At 47.3% G+C, this 20,781-nt stretch overlaps 1 protein-coding gene across 2 annotated transcripts in view; it reads right to left on the bottom strand.

Moving 5' to 3' along the window:
• ABCA3 (ATP binding cassette subfamily A member 3) overlaps positions 1-18,489 on the bottom strand; it is a 77,275-nt gene extending 58,786 nt beyond the window's left edge. For both annotated transcript variants that reach the window (XR_010917305.1, XM_067534066.1), the window contains exon 1: positions 18,394-18,489. The gene's annotated coding sequence lies outside the window, so the exon portion shown is untranslated. The remainder of the gene's footprint in view (positions 1-18,393) is intronic.
• Between the last annotated feature and the right edge of the window lie 2,292 nt (positions 18,490-20,781).

Raw genomic sequence — 20,781 nt, 5'->3', positions numbered from 1 at the left:
CTTCTCAGGCAACGTAGACCCTGATCTGCCGGGAACTCGCCATGGGTCAACAGCTCATTTGCATTATTTGTTGAGGCAAAAATATACGTACCTATATTTATAACTGACTTTGGTTCACAGCCTTTGGTTCAGGCCTCAGATCTTGCACCAGGCCCAATGCTCCAGGCTCTCTGTACTACACCAGGTCACTTGGTAATGGAGACACTGGCAGCACATTTGCCATGAACTGTAGTGGGAGCAGAATCAGGCTCACAGAGGCAGATACAACATATGGCCCTGACCCAGCACTGGGATCCAACTGGGCAGCGCCTTATGGAGCCCTAGTAACTTCACATACATAGGGAAAACTGACTAGAAAGAAGAGGAAACAGTGAAACTGACTTGACAGAGAACTGTCCTATGAACAGAGTATATCACCAGAAAAAGGTAGGGAAACACTTTTCCTCCCTCAGCTCTTTTATTTATAAAGACTATAACAGCAGGAAAAAACATGCAGTGTTCACTCTGCCATGCTCCACATACAAATGTGTGTAGCATAATGTTAAGTTGTGGTAAGCCTGAATTTTAGCCTTGTCTTAACTGGATCTCCCACTTGTAACACTGTTTGCATAACCAAATTATTACAGAAAAGATACTTATTAGGATTTCTAAAACTAACAAAGGCTTCTGTTGTTAACTCTAGCGGCCTGTTTGGCTGTAGTGCTAAGCAACGCCTGCTGCCACTGACGTCACTAGGAGCTGCAGATGCTCTGACCCTTTAAAAAAGAAATCTGGCCACAGTTGTCTAGAGTAACAAATAACCATAAAGAAAAAGACCAAAGGGAAGAAGTCAAATCAAACAATTTTGATCATAAGACAGACATCTCAGTACCCAATTAGCAGGTGCTATCAGAGACGTAGACATCTAAGTGGCCTAAATTACACCTAATATAGTAATTGCATGCACAAAAAGGGAGGTCACCATTTAAAAGTCTGGCCCTATAACTCCAAAACAAGATATAATTGTGTATAATTATACAACGCACTGCACACACCCTATGCCACACTGCAAATCCTAGGTGTGCAGAGCATGTCCTTATAGGTTAGGCATTGAAAACAAACAATACTACTTGAAAGATTACATTGAGCAAGGCTGAGAAAGATACCAGCTGAGTGACTCTGAGAGAGAGACTGAATTACCATTGTGAAAAAGACTTAACGAGACAGCATCATCTTAAAAACCAAACCTCTGTTCAAATGTTTAACCCACCATCATTTCAGGCAAACCCTACGATGGCTGTCACTGAAATAAATGAGTGGAACAAAGTCTTTATTTTGTGTAGTTAGCAATTTGTGTCTAGTCAGTTTCACCACTTCCCCTGTTCCTAGGAGTCTTTCAGACAGCAAGGGGGGAGGGAAAACATATTTTTTTAAATCAGGGGAATGAGAGGTTGATTATACAGGCTCAGAAACTGGAGGACATAAAGCTACTTTTTACCCATTAAGTTGAAACTGATTAGATCTCCAGTTTCCAGGCTTTAGAGCATTTGGTTTTGCAACCTTAGCACTGCATTAACAATACATCCTTTTATTTTGCTATTACAGGTGTGGACAAGAACAACGCGGGAGCTACACAGAGATCTGGAGGAAGGTGTGTGGGAGAAAGATCAGTACCTGGATTGCACCTCAGGCCTTCAACTAGTCTTGCAAGATTTTCTCTCTACTTTTCATTCCAACCACTTCCCCATTATTTTGGTCATTGCACTAAGGAATTTCCTTATGGGAAAAAAATAAAATTGCAACCACAATGAGAGATGAGCTGTGATTTTACCCTCTTGTAGTTCTAATTGGTATTGCTCCTCCAGGTTAGCAAAATTTCCAACACAAGCAGCTTTTTCAGCACTTTGATCTGAAACATCAGATCTTTCTAAGAGCGTCAGGACAAACAAAGGACTTTTCCATCTCCCCTTCCCGGTACCCCAGCAACAGGTGCTGGCACTCTGCAAGCTAAGAACTTGATGGTGTTTACCCCCCAGAAAAATGTCAAGGCCTCTTGTGCAAACACACAGCTTAAGTATGCTAGAAACAGTAAGAGACCCAGGAGCTTTGATGTCTGGCTATTCAGCCTAACTCTAGGTCAAGCAGCTGGCAGAGCCAGCTGAGACCCTTCTAAGAACAAGGCTCTCTTTGTTCCTGGCTCCCTCAGAGGGGGGTGGGAGTAGTGAAGGAAGCAGGAGAAGGAGAGTCGAGTGGAAGCAGATCCAGGGTAAGATCTGGGCAGAGATGCATCCTCCTCAATGTTCTGGGGTAGAACAGGGGCAGCTTCTTCCTGCCCAGACACTTCTGTAATTCCCCCAATGCACTAGGGAGGGACAGTGTAAGTGTGGTCGTGGTCCCTAAGCAGCCAGGCCATTTATACATCCTGGCTCCCAAGTCTTACTTCCAAACCGGTAACGTGCACCCAGGCTGATAACCAGGAATGCTAGATTTGCCACAGCCGACAGCACCTGATGCTCCAGAATAAACTACTGTACCACTCCCAGCAAAGCATGAAATGCAGTGCAGGGATGCTGGAAGGGGCGGAGGAGGTCACCACTTCTTTTCTGCCCCCTTCCGGCAATCACTTTACACCTGGAAACACAAGATTTAATCACCTTTCTCTTAGCAAACCCAACCACTGGTAATGAGTTTTATGGGGCTGTGGCAGACTGTGTCCCCTGCACACCATTGCAATAATCCCTGTACATAATCTGCTTTGGGAGATTTCACTGAAAACTCAATTTGCTAATCAGTGTTGTTCTGGTAATACACGTGCAGCAGCACTGTCTGTGGAGCTACAAGATTCCCATGTCAGGTGTTATGGACACATGCTCCATGTCTGGGATGTGGTCAAGCCAGTTCCTCAGAGACAAAGGCCAGCCGACGCCTCAGCCGGGGTAAACATGGCCAACAGGCCATCACCTGTGAAATGGCCATTCTTTGGCAGGAAAGGGGACATGGCTGACAAATCTACATTTTAGCAAAGAAAGCCTGGGATTCCCGTCCACGCAGACCTTTTGTCTCCTGAGTCTCAGCTGAAGATGCTTCTCAAAGGAGGCAGAGGACTATTAAAAGAAAGGGGAAACACACAGAAGCAACCATTCCTCCTCAGTCTCCATCAATTCACGGCACCAGAAGGAACAAATGAAGCAGCCATTTCACAGAAGAAGGGGTCCTGGCCTAAGCGTTTGGTTGGTAAGACGGTTGAGAACATGTGGTGAGAGACACATTGCTTTGAATCTAACAGTTTGTTAAGGTAGGTCCGAGCTGCGGTTTTTTTCTTGTAACCACTTCCGACTTGTATGCCTCATTACTTGCATTCACTTAAAATGTCTCTTGCTGTAGTTAATGAACCGGTTTTATTGTTTTATTTAGACCAGGCTGTTTGAATGGAAGTGTTTGGGAGCCTCCATGTGGGATAACAAGGTCTGTTAACAACAATGGACTTGCTGTGAGCTTGTACAGTGCTGAGGAAATATCTGGGGCTGGGAGTGCACTGGAGTCAACCTGCAGTACAATCCGAGCTGCTAAAAGCCTGGGTGTGACTGGCCGGCTGCAAAGTGCCCAGACGTCACTGGGAGTGACTTACATGCTAGAGGCGGATTGCGAGCAGTCCAGGAGCGGAGGCAGCAACAGCAAAGCAGCGTAAAGGGCAGGGGTGACACAGCTACTCACTGGTGTACACTCTGCCCTGGGTATGTCACAGGGACTCTTGTTAAAGTCCTGCCACAGCGGCTATCCCCAGGCACTCCTGCAGCCTGACTACATGCTGCACAGTCCCGCTTCCTTTCATTCATTCCAGTCAGACTGACACAAACATAATTACTTTCCTCACCTCACAGGACAAAATTTCCTCGAAGAGACGTGTTTCCAGAGATTAACCCACCATAATACCACGCCTAGCCTCAAACCTCCATGGAGAACTCAAGGCATCAAAGAGAAATGGACAAATCGATGAGAGACTTCAGGTTAACGAATCACCTTGTCTGATCTATGCTGCAAGACAGCACACGCTACAAGGCAGTTGCAGCACTTACTGTTGGAATAATTGCATTATAGCCATTACCCACAAGGTCTGGTAGAGAGGCAGGTCAATACAGATCCATACACATCCCGCCTCGAGATACCCATCTGCATACATCCCACAGTGTCAGCATCCCAGATGCAAATCAGCCTCTAATATGCATAAACTGGCATAAGCTTGAGCACCCTTTGGGCAAAGAGAAGTGTCAGGTTTCCTGCCATTGAAGATGTGGGTGTCACATTCACCAAACTACAGCAAGCACTGGTCACCCGGTTTTGGTACCTAGACTCCACACAATGGCCCAGCGTCAGCGATGAAGAATTGGCCCATTCTGGCAATGTACAAACTGACAATCAGCAGAGTCCTTTCCACAGCTGATGAGCCAGGACGGAACAAGAGAAGCTGCGCCCTCACAGAAAGTGGCTGCCTCTAAATTTATATTTAGATGCCATCAAATTGGAAACAAGTGACAGAGCACAGGGTTTTTTAACAAGTCTTATAGAACCAGACCACTGGCCTGCCAGCGTATGTCACGGCTGGTGGAGACATTACTCATTATCTTGCAACACCTCTGTGGTAAAAGCCCCACCCACACGCAGGCACTGAAGAAACACTCCAGGATCTGATGAATATACATTGGAGTGGCCCAAGACTAGAAACTCTCCAGCTCCACCAGCCTATTCTCGACTGGCTTGAAAGGAATCGGAAACTTGGTCACGGAGCACCCAACAGCAGCACCAGGCAGGTGACTCTGCATGGTCAGATCTAGACTGCAAACCAGATGGGCATCAGCCATCTAGAATGTTTACTTGAAGGCAGCTATACAGTCTGACCTCAGTCTGATTGTGGGGGGAGGGAGGCTTTTAAAGTGAAGACAAAGCCAAGCACATCAGATTAAGTGAGACTTGGACACACTAAACCAAGAGGATAAAAAATGAGAAATCTTGGCACAATAGACCAGAGCAGAATGAGCAGAGTGCAGAGAAAGACCCTTCTTTGCAGAAGCATTAATATTTCATTTCAATTTGCCCAAGGGAATGAGACCATGTCCTGCAGATTGGACAGCCACATTTTTGTAACAGACCATCAAATTTGAAATCTAAAGCTGCCCTGGGCCAAGAGATCAGAAGATTTTTTTGTTTCCAAGCCTCAGCTGCACAGACAATTTTGAGTTAGACTTTAAAACAAAGGAGCAATGGAGAGGACAGCAGTAAAAAAGACTGCACGCCTGGCAGGAATTCCTCTCCCTGCCTTGACAGCGCCCTGGCCCATGCTTTTCGCTCAGATGGTTGATGATAGTATAGTGCTAGTTTCTAGGGAAACTAATGAGCAACAGTTGAGTAAAACCAAGGTCACATGAAGTCAGAAGACTAAATTTATGCCAGTCAAAACCCACCAAGCCCTTGACAGGTCTAAAAAGAGAAGTATGGAATTCCCACCCAGCGAGAGCTAAAGTCTTACTGTAACACCAACGTCTGACTTGTCCGACCCACTGGAGACAGAAGAAAGCAGAAGTTAGGAGTTAAACCTAATAATCAGCATATGACTGAGACTGTACGAGTTTTTTCAGGGTCTACAGACCAGAGAGATCAAGCTTTTAACCTGGAACACATGGCGGCAAAGGGAAATTCCTTCCAGAAGATGTCTGAAGAGAGAACACACTGGATCTGGCTTTGCAGCCCTGCATACCTCAGCATGTGTTGGGGTTTCAGGATTGAAGCCATGACACCTGTTTGTTTAACTAAAGAAAGTTTGATCAGCTGAAGATCAGCTCACCAGGGACTCTCAATCTGCATCTTCTAGCCCAACAGCTGTGTCAGGAGCATCTCCCTTGCAAAGTGTCCATAAGTAACCTATGCAACATCAGGCACAAGAGTTACGCTGCAAGAGGATGCCGTGGAATATGCATGTGAACGCACTTGCTTTGCAGCTTCAGTTCATCATTGGGTCAAGTTACTAGCCAGGAATGCTGTTTGTCCTGACCTCAGCATTAAGGTCTGGTCTGGGAGATAAGACTGATGTCCCAACCGATGTAAACAAAAAAGACAGAGGAAGAAGAAGACACTACTGCTTCGCAAGGATAGCTGGGCGATAATATACAATCAAGGGATTACGCTGCACATTGAGGTTGATACCCCTCTCTTTCAGGTGAGAAAATCTAAGTACATGGGGCCAAACCCAACTTCACTGTAACTCCACCAAGTTCAGGGGAATAGAGATCAAATTGGCTGATATTCTCCAACACACATCACCAAATTACCAGAGCCTTTAGGAGCCTCTGGTACCCAAGAGAGAGTAGCTATTTCTTGAGGAACCAGTAATGTGAACACTCAAACACTGAAATCTAGAAGACAGGAGCAGAAGGTTTACCATGGAAGCTACATCTGTGCCAGGAATTTCCTTCACATTTCCTACCATTGCACTAGCGGAAGCAATGTGGGGAGGGGTAGCATGGACTGACCCCCTGGTGTATTAGCCACCATGTTGTCTAATCCTGCTCAGAGGAGATCTAGATGGTTTAACTCAGTGGTTAAAACACAGGCTGCCTGCCTACACTGGTACTCGTCTACTGCTGCAGCACCTTGTCATCAAGAGCTGGCCATTTCTAGCTACCATCTCAATAAAGATGGATGAGTGAGCTGAGAATAGGCCATGTGCGCTGAGAACTGGCAATTAATTTAAAGAGCTTACTGCATTTCTGCTCTTCTGATGTCCTGTTTCCATAGAAACCAGGACTGGAAAAGGCAGCCGTTTCCCTTATCAGCACTTCTCCTTCCCCAACTTGGATCAGCATTAGAACTGTATAATTTAGCAACTAGCCCTGACCTGCTGACTGTATTGGACAGCTGCATGCCAGATCCCACCTCATGCCCATTAGAACACTCACCCCGGGGCAGTTGCAGTAAGACAATGCATGCTAGCGTAACCTGCAGCAAACCTGTGTATTGAGGTGAGGATGGGTAGAGCAGAAGGACACACTTTAATCAAACATTAATATTAACCCGCAGAGCTTCGTCTTCCCCCAATACCTGCCCCAACACAGTGGGGAGGGGCTGTCTCCAGAGTTTTCTATTCTAACAGAGAACATTCCTCTACTCATTACAGTACCGAGACATTCGAAGAATTGTACAACTCCAAGAATTGGCAGCAGGAACTTTGGCCAAGACTAGTGATCTCAGGTGCCCAAACTGAGCCACCCAAAAGAAGCTCAGGCTTTCAAAGGGGTCTGAACTCCTGCCACCTGTAAGGTGGCTCACGTTGGGCAGCCAAACCTCGATGCACCCAGAATCACTAGTCACTCACCAACATGCCGAATCACAACTAGACAACGCAGAATCACTAGTCACTTGCCAGCATTTTCACCTTGAATTTTTTTTAAAGCATGCTACAGTTCTGAGTGCTCTGTACTACTGCAGTCCTAAAACAGAACTAGTGTAGGAATGCAGACAAAATAATTCTACCACTGTATAAGAGAATTTAAGGCAAGTAAGTTATTAAAAGAATAAAGTTTCAATATAGCCTGCAAAAAACAGAGGCCAGCTAGTCTATGTACCCAACATGTGATACATAGATAACATGTTACCATATCAAAGCAGGTGGCTAACAGTTTCACTGACTTCTCTGAACCTCAGAGTTTATAGACGCCCCATGTGGATTTATTTTTCTACAAAGACGTCATCAGTTCTCAAAGGTTTAAATAAATACACACAGCGGAAGTGGCAGTTTCTCAGGTTAGAACACTTTGGCTTTACAGGATTCAATAGATTACCCCGTACAATGCATTGCTTAATGTTAATAAATTCCAGGATCTCATGTTAGATCTTAACAAGCACAAATGACTCACCTCTCCCCCGAGTGAAATGAAGCAACAGGGCAAGTCATCATAAAAAGGAGTTTGGTTTGCATAGGAATTTCTATAGGTTCTGAGAGGATGAATGACTAAGAGGCAAGTTAAAAACAATCCATCAAGAAGTTAGCTTGGGTTGACCGGAAATGGGGAGAAAGCAAGAAGGGACGCACACTATATTGTAGTCTCTATTTTCAAGGAGTACTGTGGTTTATAAACATGTATCTGAAAAATGTTACTTATTCTACAAGTAGCAGCTGGGATTGCCATTACTGGGAGATAACAAATTGTTTCTGGTTTGTGGATTTGATGGTTTTGCAGCTAAAGTGGCAGAACGGGACTCAGGAGAACCGACGTCAATTCTCTGCAAGCCCCTTAATATCCAAGTCTCAGTTCTCCGGCTGTGACACAGAGATAATAATCCAGCCTTTTTCAGTCTTGTCTCTTCAGGCTGTGAATGCTCCAGGGAGGGTCTGCGGTGGTGTACAGCACCTAGCATAACAGCACCCCGGTCTACATTGGAGCCATTAGGACTGCCATAACACAGTATTGTCACTTACACGCTTTCCACTACATAGCCAATTATCCCATTTGTGCGCATCTCACACACGAAAGGGAAGAAAGAATATTAAAACGGACGGGAAAACATGATTGCAAAGCCACAAAAATTGACAGTGGGACTCAGAACCTGGAACTAGTGGTTTAAAAAGCTGCCCAAAGGCACAGTGCGCTGGTGAGGAGCAGGAGGGGGTGAGAGCTGTTGATGAGCTGAGTATTGGCTCACTGATGATGTGCCCCTGCCCAGCAATCTTGGTTTGGACTCTCCAGCCCAGATTCATGTTCCCCCGTTGATTTCAGTGAAGTTACTCAGGATTCACACCAGCATAAACAAAAGAAAAATTGTTCCGCCTCTGTGGGGACTTGCTGGGGTGCCTGATGGCACAGAAGGAGCTGGAGAGGAGACAGGTACAGAAGCTGAGGGTGGGGAGGGAAAGGAACTGGAGCACATGATCGGTCCCTTTCCTCAAACAAAACCTTCCTATGTCATTTAATGAAGCCACCTCAACCAGAGCGATGCAGTTTTAGTTCTTTCCAGTTTCATCTAAACATTTCAAGAGCCCTTCTGATTCCTGAAAGAGCGAATCCTTCTCTTGGGGCACGCTTTGGCCAGGCTGTCGTTTAGCCACATGTTAAACCCCATCTAGCGGCAGGTCACTGTCTGCCTTTCCCTGAAGAGTCAGCCAGAGACCATTGCCTTTTCAGTCCCAATGCAAAGTGATTAGCATTTTCCAGAACTCCCAGCTCTCAGTAAATCCAATCTATAGCAGATATGACTGACTGTATCCAAGCTCTGAAGACACAAACTGTTAAGTATTAGTATGAGAGGAGATACGTTAAATAATAATAATAATACTTAGTGACACCCAGCTGAAGGAGCCCAGCATCGATGCAGTTCAGCGACACTACCTCTAGAATAAACTTGGAGAAACTAAGGCATGGAAGAGTCAAGACAAAAAATGGCCGCTGATTTTGGGAGCCGAACTGGAGACATCTTGGGCCCTGATATTTGGAAAGGCAGAGCACCCATCATTCCAATTGAAGTCAGAGTTTTATGTGGTTGGCGCCTCTGAAAATCAGGCCCTGGGCATCTTAAGCTGGGCACCCAAAACCAGCAGCCACTTTTGAAAAAGCAAGCCAACTGCAAGAGACTAGCCCAAAATCACGCAAGTCTGTGGCAAAGCTGGGACTGGAACCTGGGTCTCCCATCTCCAGTTCCCGCCTTCCACCCACTAGCCAAAGTTGCCTCTCGTGCATGTTGCGTAAGAACACTGCCAACCAATCCCCGTGCAGACAGGAAGGAAATTCTCCCCAGACAACTTAAGTTACAGACACTGCACCCTAGTCCTCCAGTCACATGCCTTTTCTCACACAACCTGATCTTGGAACACTCAGGGAAGGGCAAATCCTCTCCACGGCTCAAGGATTTCTACTAGGGTCTGGAAGACTTCACTAGGGCTACGTTTACACTGACGGCAAAATCACCGCTGCCAGATCGATCTTTCAGGATCGATTGAGCGGTCAGTGAGACTCACTCAATTGATCAGGAAGTCAACTGAGTAAGTCCACCCCCTCTAGTAGCGTAGCGCTGAGTCGAGGGGAATGCTGTTCTGGTTGGCTCAGCACAGTGTGAACAGCGCGCAGAAGGGAAGCTGAGCAATCGACGTCAGTTACGCAAACTACTCTGAGTAGTTTGCCTAACTCCCGTTGACTGCCGCTGAATCGCGTGGTCAGTGTGAACCAGGAAACAGGAATCCTCCTCCAAGACATCGAGTAACCCCACTCTATGGACTTAATGGCTGGAGGAGACTCCAGTGGCTGTAGCACAAGGGGAAGGAAGCAGCACAGGGTCCACACAATGATGGATCTTTCCTCGTTACTCCCTGTGCAGCAGTCAGGGACCTCTGTATCATACAGGGAACAGGACCCCCCCAACAGCCTCCCCATGCCCCATCTTCTTTTGTACAGTGAGATCACAAGGGTTCTTCTACCAGGGGATCCTACACAGCATGGAGGAAGGGGCAGGACTTCCACGTACACTGCACCATTGCCAGGTCATCTTCCAAAGCGTCTGCAATCCACTCTGCAGACACACCTTACTCGCTAGCAGCTAGCTCATGTCACCCCTGCCCTTACACTCTGCTGCCCGCACTGGCACTGCCGGCAAGTCCTGCTGGGGCAAAAATGGCAGCACAGATGGGCTCCCAAACCAATAGCAGACATTCTAGTTCTGGTATGAAACGAGCGCGTTTACTGCACTCAGAGGCAGAGGCGGCCCTCACCGCAGAAGGAAATGCCAAAGCGAAGCTCCCAGCTCCCCATGCTCTGTGCACTGCCATGCAGCGCAAGTCCTCTCCATTCAGAAACCTGCAGCAGCGTGGCGAAACGAGGCAAGGGCGGCACATCCGAGTCATGCCAAAGGGGGAGGTAAGCACAGCCCAAACCGAGACCTTGGGGGTGTGCAGCACGGCTGAGAACACTTTATCAGACGTCACAAAATAGAATCCACGCAAAGGGACGTGACTGAGTGTTGGTCCCATCCGCCACTTGACATTTCAGAGAAGACTCAGTCCCCACAATCAAGGGTGGCCCCAATCCAAGGCAGTCTCAACCCCATGGAATCCCAGCAAGAATGGGTCCAAGCCAAATGAACCCTGCCCTAATCAAACACTCTGGTGCCCATTCACTTTCTTCTCTCTGCTGTTAAGACAAAAAGCCCACTTCATTTCCTCTTTATGAAACGACACTGCCATGCTAAAATGCCTCTTCTTGTGCTGTTAAAATATTGATAATTTCATCAGAACCCTCTTCAAGCGGAGGTTCTAACATTTGCTCTTTGGAGCAAGCAGTTGAACCCTTTGATTTTGCAGCGGTGAGGGAATAAATGCCCAAAGGAACGGGCCATCTGAGCTCAGAGACATTTCGCACAGCTCCAGCTGGGCCCTCAGTTCTACGCCTGGAGTTAGTGTGGTTGCAGGTGTGTAACCGGATGTCGAATCTGGGCTTTTTCACTTACACAGCACATCGTATCTTCAGAGTAGTCATCATCAAGTTACTGTAAGCGTCTCAACATCCCTGACAGGCAAGTATAATCCCCATTTTACAGATAAGGAAAACTGAGACACAGAGAAGCCAAGTGACTAGCTCAGGATCACACAGCAAGCCAGTTGCCATGCCGGAAATTCACAGAATCATAGAGTTGGAAGGGACCTCAGGAGGTCATCTAGTCTAACCCCCTGCTCAAAGCAGCACTAACCTCAGCTAAATAATCCCAGCGAGGGTTTTGTCAAGCCGCACCTTAAAAACCTCTAAAGATGGAGATTCCACCACCTCCCTAGGTAACCAATTCCAGTGCTTCACCACCCTCCTAGTGAAAAACATTTTCCTAATGTCCAACCTAGACCTCCCCACTGCAATTTGAGACCGTTGCTCCTTGTTCTGTCATCTGCCACCACTGAGAATAGCCTAGCTCCATCCTCCCTGGAACCCCCTTTCAAGTAGTTAAAGGCTGCTATCAAATCCCCCCTCATTCTTCTCTTCTGCAGACTAAACAAGCCTAGTTCCCTCAGCCTCTCCTCATAAGTCATGTACTCCAGCCCCCTAATCATTTTTGTTGCCCTCTGCTGGACTCTGTCCAACTTCTCCACATCCTTTTTGTAGTGGGGGGCCCAAACTGGACACAATACTCCAAATGCAGCCTCACCAATGCCGAATAGAGGGGAATAATCACTTCCCGCCATCTGCTGGCAATGCTCCTACTAATGCAGCCCAATATGCTATTAGCCTTCTTGGCAACCAGGGCACACTGCTGACTCATATCCAGCTTTTTATCCACCGTTACCCCCTGGTCCTTTTCTGCAGAACTGCTGCCTAGCTTGTCGGTCCCCAATCTGTAGCTGTGCATGGGATTCTTTCGTTCAAAGTGCAGGACTCTGCACTTGTCCTTATTGAACCTCATCAGATTTCTTTTGGCCCAATCCTCCAGTTTATTTAGGTCCTTCCGTATCCTGTCCCTACCTTCCAGGGTATCTACCACTCCCCCCAGCTTAGTGTCATCTGCAAACTTGCTGAGGGAGCAATCTACCCAATCCTCTAGATTATTAATGAAGATGTTGAACAAAACCAGCCCCAGCACTGACCCCTGGGGCACTCCGCTTGTGACCGGTTGCCAGCTAGACATGGAGCCATTGATCACTACTCGTTGAGCTCTATGCTCTAGCCAGTCCTCTATCCATTTTATAGTCCATTCATCCAACCCATACTTCTTTAACTTGTTGATAAGAATACTGTGAGAGACCGTATCAAAAGCTTTGCTGAAGTCAAGGTATATCATGTCCACTGCTTTCCCCACATCCACAGAGCCAGTCACCTCTTCATAGAAAGCAATCAGGTTGGTCAGGCATGACTCTCCCTTAGTGAATCCATGTTGACTGTTTCTGATCACCTTCCTCTCTTCCAAGTGCCTTAAAATGGATTCCTTGAGGACCTGCTTCATGATTTTTCCAGGAATTGAGGTGAGGCTGACCGGTCTCTAGTTCCCTGGATCCTATTTCCTCCCTTTCTTGAAGATGGGCACTATATTCGCTTTTTTCCCCATCATCAGGGACCTCCCCCAATTGCCACGAGCTTTCAAAGATAATAGCCAATGGCTCTGAAATCACATCAGCCAACTCCCTCAGCAGCCTCGGGTGCATTGCATCCGGCCCCATGGACTTGTGTATGTCCAGTCCTTCTAAATAGTCTTGGACCTGTTCCTTCAGCACTGCAGGAATTCAGACATAGGATTCCCCCAGTTCCCAGTCACGTGGTCATTCACCCAGACCATGCTGCCTCATTAATCTAATGCACGGTGCCTGTCTTAATGACTGTTTCTTGGAGCAGTTAGTCCTGGAACCCACAAGGGGAGAAGCAATTCTTGATTTAGTCTTAAACGGCACACAGGATCTGGTCCAAGAGGTAAATATCGCTGAACTGTTAGAAAAGAGCAACCATAATTAAATTTAACATCTTTGGGGTGGAGGTGGAAAACACCAAAGAACGCAGCACAGAAGCATTTAACCTCAGAAAGGGGAACTACACAAAAACGAAGAAGCTAGTTAAACAGAAATTAAAAGAAACTGCCACAGGAGTGAAATGCTTATGAACTGCACGGCAGCTTTAAAAACACCATAATAGAGGCTCAAATTAAATGCATCCCCCAAATTAAAAATAATAGGAAGACCAAAAAAACCACACCGCTATGGCTATACAGACTATACAGGCTCAAATGAAATGTATACCCCAAATTAAAAATAAGAAGAGCTCCCTCCCCCCTCCCCCACCCCCCCCCCAAAAAAGCCACCACCATGGCTATACAGACTAAAAGAGGCAGTTAGAGGTAAAAAGGCATCTTTTAAAAATTGGAAGTCAAATCCTACTGAGGAAAATAGAAAGGAGCATGAACTCTGGCAAGTCAAGTGTAAAAATATAACTAGGCAGGCCAAAAAGGAATTTGAAGAGAAACTAGCAAAGGGCACAAAAACTAAATGAAATATTTTAAGTACATCAAAAGCAGGAAGCCTGCTAAAAAATCAGTGGGGCAACTGGATGATCGAGGTACTGAATTAGCACTCAAGAAAGACAAGGCCATTGCAGAAAAGCTAAAGCATCTATCTTCACTGCAGAGGATGTGAGGGAGATTCCCACACCTGAGCCATTCTTTCTAGGTGACAAATCTGAGGAACTGTCCCAGATTGAGGTGTCAGTACAGGAGGTTTTGGAACAAACTGATACATAATAAATCATCAGGACCAGATGGTATTCACCCAAAAGTTCTGAAGGAACTCAAATATGAAATTGCAGAACTGTGGTATGTAACCTATCGCTTAAATCAGTTAATGTACCAAATGACTGGAGGGTAATTAATGTGACAGCGCTTTTAAAAAAAGGCTCCAGAGGTGATCCCGCCAATTACAGGCCAATAAGCCTAACTTCAATATAGGCAAATTGGTTGAAACTACAGTAAACAACAGAATTATTCAACCCATAGATGAACATGATTTGTTGGGGAAGAGTCAGCATAACTTTTGTAAAAGAAAATCACGCCTCATCAGTCTATTAGAAGCCTGTGAGGGAATCAAACACACATGTTAACAAGGATGATTCAGCAGAAATAGTGTGCTTGGATTTTCAGAAAGCCTTTGACAAGGTCCCTCAGCAAAGGCTCTTAAGCAAAATAAGCTGTCATGGGATAAGAAGGAAGGTCCTCTCCTGGATTAGTAACTGGTTAAAAGATAGGAAACAAAGAGTAAGAATAAATGGTCAGTTTTCAGAATGGAGAGAGGTTAATAGCAGGGTTCCCCAGGGGTCTGTACTGGGACCAGTACTGTTCAAATTATTCATAAATGATTTGGAAAAAGGGATAAACAGTGAGGTTGCAAAGTTGCAAACAATACAAAATTACTCAAGATAGTTAAGTCCAAAGCCAACTGCGAAGAGTTACAAAGGGATCTCACAAAACTGGGTGGCTTGGCAACAAAATGGCAGATGAAATTCAGTGTTGATAAATGCAAAGTAATGCACATTGGAAAACATAATCCCAACTATACATACAACATGACTGGGTTTAAATTAGCTGTTACCACGCAAAGATGTTGGAGTCATTATGGATAGTTCTCTGAAAAGATCTGCTCAATGTGCAGTGGCAGTAAAAAAAGTCAACAGAATGTTAGAAGCATTGGAAAGGGACAGATAATATGAGGAAAATATCATAACACCACAATATAAATCCATGTTATGCCCACATCTTGAATACTACATGCGGATCTGATCACTGCATCTCGAAAGAGATATATAGGAATTGGAAAAGATACAGAGAAGGGCAACATAAATGATTAACATGCATTCGACGAAGTGGGTTTCTGCTCACGAAAGCTTATGCCCAAATATATTTGTTAGTCTTTAAGGTGCCACAGGACTCTCGCTGTTTTGATAAACGATTAAGGGTATGGAACAGCTTCCATATGAAGAGAGATTTAAAAGATTGGGACTGTTCAGCTTGGAAAAGATGGATAGATCTATAAAATCATGAGTGGTGTGGAGAAAGTGAATAAAGAAGTGTTATTTACTCCTTCACAAAACCACAAGAACCAGGGGATCACCCAATGAAATTATAGGCAGCAGGTATAAAACAAACAAAAGGAAGTATTTCTTCACACAACGCACAGTCAGCCTGTGGAACTTGTTGCCAGGGGATGTTGTTAAGCCCAAAAGCATAACTGGGTTCAAAAAAGAACTAGCTAAGTTAATGGAGGACAGGTCCATCAATGGCTATTAGCCAAAGTAGTCAGAGATGCAACCCCATGCTCCCGGTGTCCCTAAGACTCTCACTGCCAGAAGCTGGGGATACACCACAGGATGGGTCACTCAATAAGTGCCCTGTTCTGTTCATTCCCTCTGTAGTATCTAGCATTGGCCACTGCTGAAAGATGGGATACTGGGCTAGATGGACCATTGGTCTGACCCACTATGGCTGCTCTGAATTTCTTATGATGGCATCCTGAGAAGCAAGGAGCCAAGAGTGCTATTTCAGTCAACTTCCATCACTCCTGGGAATGCAGCTTCCAAGGCTAGCATGTCTTTGTACTGACTTTGTTCAGTTCAAGATGGTTGTTCTAGATACCAGCCGCGTTCACTCTCTGTTTTCCTCCTTGCCATTCATCCATGAGGGACCTTTCCCAACTATAAACAAGCAAAGAAATATACCCCCCAGAATTAGGTCAGGCACAAAGTCATTCTAGATAACTGCTCATTAATATATGTAGGGAAAGGGGATGGAGAAGAAAGTAGTCACCAGATCAATACAATCCACTAAGAAATGCTGGAAAAGCTACACATTTGATTTCCAAGACAGAGTCAGAGTGTCATCATCACAACCGCCTTTACACACACACACACAGGACAGGAATTTCACCTTCACGCCTATGCCTCCCACACTGTAGGGCTACAATAAAGTTTCTTTCAGCCTTTACAGCCCTAGTGTTCAGCAGCAGCAAGCTTTCCATGCTGGGAAACAAAGAAATACACTGGCAATAGATGGCAGGTGATTGCTAAGGGTCATTTTCCAAGGTGCAGCACAGAAACTGGAATGTGGCACCAGAAAGACACTCTCTCCTTATAAAACACCATGAAATCCCAACTCCGTCTCAGCCTTCTGCTGCCCCATCTACTATACTTTCCTTTACTTACTGAAGTGCGTTTTAAAGAGACTGAAAAAGCAGCAGCAACCAACTCCCTTGTGTAATTCTCAGGTCTCTCATCACTTCCTGTTCACAAGTAAAACCAGAGTCAGGGCCCAAAGTCAAAAGTTCAGAAAGGTGGGAAAGCACACAGAATTAGAATTTAGTCAGCCACCCTGTCAGTCATGAAACCTTGTCCCTACTCCTAGTATTAATACTTGTGTTTGAAGAAGGACAAAAATTATGAAGATTGGCAAAGAGTCAAGAAAGGGAGAAAGAAAGAAAGAAAGAAAGAAAGACCTTTAGAGTTAAGAGAGAGATCCTCACAGACACAGTCATATACTCAGATTATTCTCTCTGCCACCTGTGCGCTACCTAACATAGGCAGAGAGATGGTGAACAACTTTCCTGCTGCGAGAGGATAGATATAAGGTACAGAGGTTTTCAACGCTCAGTCACAGTTCAAATTCAACAAGGGGTCATCCATCACGAGTTACACACAACAGATGGCTGCTTTGAAGGCCAGTATGAGGGTACCAGTCCGAGTTCCAATATACAAGAGATTTCTGGAGAACAAAGGACTGGATGGGCCACGAAGACAGGATGACCCTCTAGCTCCTTGAGGTGATCTCTGCAGAGCAAGCCTTAAGCACCGCGGCAGAATGGTGTGTAGAAACTTGCACTGCCACTATGGTGCCTGGTATGGAGAGAGAGGACCAAGCATCCAGGACTGGCAAGCTGGCACCTTCCACCTGCACTAAACCCACTTCAAAATTAAAAATATAAACTCCAGGAGAGACTCCCTTCAATGAGCACCCTGTGGGACCAATTATTTCCCCTCTTATGATCCCCCTGTGATGACTACTTTCAAATAAAACATTCAGAACCAAGATTCAAACCTTATAGTGGGCACAGATTTCTCTCCAGAGCACCTGTCGAGATGCCAAGGGCTCAGATCCCAGCCGCCACAGGGGCGGCTTACAGGGGCTCCACACACGTCTAGCTGAGGTGGTCTCTGTTCCAGGCAGTGGCAGCCACAGCATCAGCTGTGCACCCGCCCAGAAAGCAGACACACCTGCAGGTGCGAGTCCCACCCATCTCCCCTATCCCAGGGTCCTGACTGGATCCCACTCTCCACAGCTGTTCTGTGACAGCAGGACGCTGGGCCCAGTTTAACCATCATGTGCTGCCAAACAGGGCTAAGGAGGAGAGCTGGAAAAGCTCTGCCAGTGGGGCCTGCTGCTGGGGTGAGGGCTGGGGAACAGGGATAAAGGAGGAAGATGTGGGTGAGGAGTGATGAGGAATATAAGTGGGAGTAGAAAAGATCGGGGGGGGGGCAAACCCTGAATATCACCCCAGCCCTGCTGCCACTGCAGAATGAGGGCTGCCCCCCCAAAAGCGCGGGTGGGATCTGGGGGGTAATTACTTCTAGGCTGGAGAGTTGGGGTAGCTTGTGGGGAAGGCTGGGGTGAGATTCAGGGGCCCGGTTAGGGTTACTGGGGGACTGAGGCTGCTGGAGGAAAGGACGGGGAAGGGGGGAAGGCTGGGCGTCTTGCGGAGCAGGTCTCCTTGGGGTGGGGCCGAGGGGAGAGATGGAGCCCGGAGGTCCCCCCGAGGGAGGAAGGCAGGGGTGGGGGTCTGCGGGTGGGAGGGATCCCGGCCCCCCGGGGGAGGAGAGAGCGGATGGGGGAGGGGAAGGGGGAGGGGAAGAGGACCCGGGGGCCGCTTACCGGCAGCGCTCCGGGCCGGGCTGTCAGTGCTGAGCCCCGGGTCCCGCGGCGTCCCGCCCCCCGCTGGCTGCTCCCGCTGCCATCTCGGCTCGGCCCGGCCCGGCCCTGCCCTGCCCTGCCTGCGCGGCCAGCTGATCGCGGCACACGTGACCGGAACTCGTCACGTGACCCGGAGACAGAGGCGGTGCTGTGGCTGGGACTGTCTGTCTGTCTGGGGCAGGGGCAGGGGCAGAGGCCGGACCTCTCTATGTGTCTGTCTGTCTGTGTGGGGCAGAGGCCCTGGCTGCTAACTCCCTGTCAGACATCACAGATCAAGCCCCATCTCCCAAGATGAATGTGGGCTCTGCCTGTCTGTTCGGCTCAGGAGAGAGTCCTTGCCTTTCCTCTCCCACCACGGACAAGGGCTGGAGACTGCCTCTTAAAAACAAAACCAGCTGAGAATCTCACAAAGTCCCATGACTCCAGGAGCCAGGGCTTTTGTGACCACACTTAGTGTCACGAGGCTATCAATAAAACCACCAATGTTAGCAACACTGTTGAGGTTTCAGGGAGGAGGGGACCGCAGAATCCCCCCCCCGTTGCCTCTCCCATATCTGGGGAAACTTGCAAGTCACCCTCCCAGTGCCTCTCTGGCCCTGTGTTTGTGGGAGCTCAGCTTCCTTTACTTCCCTGTGCCGCCTTTGGCTCTCCGTCTTGTCACAGAGCTGCATGCTTGGCTCAAGCTCTGCTCCAGGTGAGGTCTCAGACCAGCTGGCAAACACACTCCTCCTCACTGGGAGGACTAAGGTAAATATGTTTCTCCGTTCCCGGCCTACAGACCCTTCAGGGTCTTTCCCCTAACTGTCCCATAGTTCTGGGGCAGCATTCAAATAGCTCGGCTGTTCTTTCTGTATTCTAGGTCGCTCAGTGCTGTTTTATCCCTTAGATCCTCACTTAAATCTCAACCCCCCACACACACACCAGGCAGTGTTCTGGACTGGTGGGCACCTGTACATCTCCTCCTCTTTCAGCCAGTTACTTCAGTACCTCTTAATGTCCTCACTCAGAAGTTGGTGGCCCTATCAGACCCACCTGCCCCCCTTTCTGCCTGCCTTTTCCTCCCTTCCCTTGCAGAGAGGGACTCAGCCCTGGCATCCCCATTCCCTCATTCTTCATCCAAAGCCCAGGAGAAATGGGAGCTCTCTCCACTTAGAAAGAACTTTAAACATTTTCTTTCACCCATGACAGTATTTGGAAAGTTGGATTTGGTGGGGGTTGAACAGCAGAAGCTAAAATCTGCCTGGTCAATGTGAACAGCACTCGCACAGCCTGCAGCCAGCAGAGCCTTTTGGGCAGAGAAAGAAGACTCCATAAAGCAGACACTTGGTGCTCTCTGCAGACCTTTAGCAAGCACTGCAGGCTGGTGCTGCCATAAGAGCTATGGTGCCCTGGCTATGTTTTCTGATCAGTTTTGCCCTCCTATCCAAGTTGAGTAATTATCTGAGGGGAATCTCCCTCCCTCTTTACCTGCAGGAGTCCAGTTGTCTTGATGGGTCTGTTTTCTGTGCTGCCTCATGCAGCCATGCCACCCTCTGACCCAGTCAGCTTTGCCAGCAGCACAAATCAGGACTGTTCCTGTGCATGTGCTAGGCATGGGGTGCTTCCCCACTTTAGCATGCCAGAGCAGGGACAGCCATAATTTAGCTCTTAGACCCTCATCAGTGGCAGAGCTGTATCACTTACTCTTTAGTGAGCCAACGAGAGCGTGGAGTGGAGTAAAGCAAAGCAATTTGAGTGGCACCCCTGCTGTAAAGGGACGTCTCCTTAAAGTGGATGAAAGACCAAATTAAGAGGATTCTACTATACGTGCATCCGAAATCCAGGGTTTCCCAAGAATGTTAGTCCAGATCCCTCCTAGAATGAATAATGCTTGACTGCAATGAATAGGTGCTCCCCATTCCACTGTGCTGCCCATTCCAATTCCAGCTAGCACCCACCTCCACTGGCCAGCATGATGGAAAGAGGGGAAAGAAACGAGTGCAGGAGAGGAAAGAAACTACAGGAAAAAACTAAGGCTTGGCCTACACTGCTGGTGAAATTTGGTGGCAGTTGATGGGAGATATGCAAGCTACGTAGAGTGGTCTGCATATCTCCCGTTGACTTCCTAACTTCTACCTACTGCGGCATCCCCGCTACGCTGCGCCGACAGGAAATGCCCTCCCATCAATGCAGCGTTACTCTTTTTGTGCGGGTGGATTAATGGCATCGACTTCCGGATCGACTGAGCGGGTTTCCCCTGCCGCTCAGTCAATCCCGCAGAATTGATCCGGCGGCACCAACAGTGCTGCTGTCAATGTAGACATACCCACACATGAAAAGCAAGGTTGAAATCCCACTGGAGAAGAGGGC

The sequence above is a fragment of the Emydura macquarii genome, unplaced genomic scaffold (assembly GCF_026122565.2).
Source record: "Emydura macquarii macquarii isolate MOO-44397 ecotype Brisbane River unplaced genomic scaffold, CSIRO-AGI_Emac_v2 contig_3374, whole genome shotgun sequence".
NCBI lineage: Eukaryota > Metazoa > Chordata > Testudines > Chelidae > Emydura > Emydura macquarii.
This window is presented reverse-complemented; position numbering and strand designations above follow the sequence as displayed.